We start from the raw sequence: 3224 nt of genomic DNA on the forward strand, positions 1-3224 counted from the left end.
TCGGTAACCAGGGAAGTGTACTAAGCAGGCGCAGAGATGCGCATGGCGGGGCAGGAGGCTCTCCTGAAACACTTGCCTCCCCCCAGCTTGTGACTCTGCCGTGTCCTTGAAATACCGCGCTGGGCTGGATGTGCCACGGGGCTCTGGAGGCACAACGTATTTATGTATTTTTTTTTTTTTTTCTGTCCTTGCAACACTTTTCGTTTCGCGTGGCAAAGATCTCGGTCAAGTGCGTGCGCTTCCCCAACTCCAGAACGGTTGCCGGGGCTTGAAGCGTTTTCATTGACAATTTTATGATGGAGTGGTGGTGAGACCGGGGAGGAGGAGGACGTCGATTCAGCAGGGAAACGGGGAAGTGGCGCGATGAGTTCTCTCTTCTTAAACCTGTTCTTACTTGCACCGCGCTGCATCTGCTGGCCGTGGAACACCGAGGTCTTGCAAGAAAGAGGGGGGGCAGCGGGCAACGTCCGTGACGATGGGATACGCAAGAGTAGGTGGAGATTTTACTCCTCTGTTTCTATGGGATACCTCTAAGGAGTTTTAGAGCTCCATCTGTGCATAATTTTCAAGGAGGATTCAGGAATTCGTGTAACACTCAGTAAAGTTTTGGATGGTGCTTTCCTTTTTTATAAAAGGAATTTGTAGCCAACAGCAGAGAGTTGTTTCTGTGATGTGAGGCCATAGTAACTTTAGCATTGCTGTCCCTTTGATCTCAGAGAAATGTAGGTTTTGGTTTGCTTTCTAAAAAGTTTTTTTTAAAACTACAAAGAAGTTGAGTGCTAAAATGCATACTGTCTGTATTAATGGGAATGCTCTTTAAAATTCTTTTTGCTAATTAGAAAAATACACTTCTCGCATTAACTCTCAAGAAGGCATTATCCTGGTGCAAGTTTTATGAGAACTGAAATTCTGGGACCCTTCAAATTCTGTGCAAGGAACCCCCTGAAACTGTTGCCCAGAGCATCCTCAGGCAGCTGCAGTTTTCTTCCCCATTATGATGAAGAGCGCTTCCGATTCTTAGCTATTCTTGGAGTGTGTTCTTTGTAGGTAGGCTTCACATAGGCCTTCCTGCATTTAATATTTTTCACATTAATGTCTGAGTAACTGTACTTTCAAGACATTTACAAAATGATTATGAAAGGGTTTTAAAGCACAGTTAGCAAGATTGCGTCTGGAGTGCGCAGATATGAAAAGTGGCATTCTTCCTGGCTTTTTTCTTCTTTCTCCGAAATTTAATATAGGAGAACATGAGGAACTTCCTCTCTAATGCTGTTGTCTTGAGGCAAACCAAAAAAGCAAATAGAAATATAACTTGTTATGGAAGTTTATCATAGTAACTAAACCTTACTTCAAATAGGATTTGAGTGATGTAGGCAGATCTAACTCTTAAATAATCAAAATTTCTCTGCTTGTTACTTGCAGTAACACAGTAAATGACCTCTTTACCTATAGAGGTGCTTGTGTCATTTAGATACTTGAAGTTAGCTAATAGTTAACATTGATTGGATATGTCCCAAATACTTGGGACTTGCTCCCAGAAATAGAGAGTGTTAATGTTTGTTGTGTCTGTGTAGCACTGTATAAAAATATCTGAACTAGCTCTGGACAAGCTAGTACACTTTCATGTGCAGTGTGTTGTTATTAAGCCATGTAAAGATACTGGGTTAGGTCCTAAAGATAGGCCAGTCCTGGCTGTGCTCTGCAGGGCTAATTGCTCTTTCTGGGCAAGGCTAATTAGTGCAGCCAGCTTCCAGTTTGGGAGCTGGTTCAGATATCTGTGCAATACTGCTGTGAACAGTACAGCGTTAGTGTAAGCATACTTCAGTGCTACAGACAAAAGCAGTGTAGACTTAAGGAAGATATGCATTATCACAATTTAATACAGCAGTCTTAAGTCATAAATCTAGTGTCCCAGTTATTAAAACATTCAGGTGATCCTTTATTAATATTGTTTGCCTAAAACCTACATCCTGTAATCCAAGGCATGGGTTTGTTAGCATTTGTAAAAAGTGTATCATCTTGGAAGCTTTAGTACAAGTATTTTAGAAAGAAAGGAAAAAGATTCTGCCATTAAGCCATCCCTTTCGGTAGAACTTGTACCTTTTAAGGCTTTTGGCCTTATCATCTCTTTGGGTGTTAACTGACACTTGGCTTTTTCTGAACTGGGAACTCCAGCAAGTCTGTTGTGTGTGGTTTTTAGCACGCCGGCCATGTTAAACTCGCGGCAAGTGGCCCTTTCGGGTGCTGTGGCTTTGTGGAAAAATGGTTGATTGTTGATAGCTCATAATTTTTTAGTAACTTTTTTCAGACCATGTGTAATTAGTGTAATCGCAAACTGTAAGTAAAATGATGAGGTAGCATCTTCTTCGAAACAATGCATGGAGAGGATTGAAATGTCCTTCTGGTGAAGAGAGTTGCTGCCTTTTAGAAAAGTCTGTGCACTGTTCAAAAGCTCACTTCAAATCAGGCTGAGGGTAGTGGTGGGGGAGACAGTTTAGTTGTCGCACTTGTATCCTTATGGTGGGTGTGCTTCCTAAAGGGCTGTCTTGGATACAGCTGAAGTGTTTGGAGCCAAAGAGAGCACGTTTTATTTTTTGACGTCTCTGCTTCCCAGCCAAGGGAGGGAGAAACCGTCCATCCCCTCGTGCTGGAACTGAGTAATTGAAGTAAACCATGGCAGGAACAAACTCTGGTGGGCTAAGTGACTTCTGACTTGATGCTTCCTGCTCTGCGTAGGGGTATCTGCAGGTAATGCTGTCTGTCAACAGAGTCAAATTTCTACACTGAAAAGGTGCGATATAATAGCGTTAGCATGTTATTATCCATAAAATAAATGTCTTGTAAACCATTTGCACCCCTTCTAAACTACTCTTTTATCTGACTTTTCTTAATCATTACAAAGTATAATTGGGAACTGTAAAGTTAAGCGACATTAAAAATTGTAAAAGCCGTTTGTGAAAGCTGAACTACGTATTGGAAAATGTAGGGCAATGCATTGTCTCTTGCAGCAGTTAAATCTGGAGAAGGTTTTGCATGTTCAGTGTGGTGTCACAGCAGAAGAGGTTGCATCAAATTACATGCAGTGCCCTCATTGTAGCAATGGTGGAGAGGAGGCAGGAGGCAATCTACTATAGTGACCTTTATGCATTCATCAAACAATTAAATTTGAACCGTATGAGATCTGGGTTTTATCTGTTATATACTACTGAATGGTTTTAACCAGA

Source organism: Pygoscelis adeliae, unplaced genomic scaffold (genome assembly GCF_000699105.1).
Source record: "Pygoscelis adeliae isolate BGI_AS28 unplaced genomic scaffold, ASM69910v1 Scaffold31, whole genome shotgun sequence".
NCBI lineage: Eukaryota > Metazoa > Chordata > Aves > Sphenisciformes > Spheniscidae > Pygoscelis > Pygoscelis adeliae.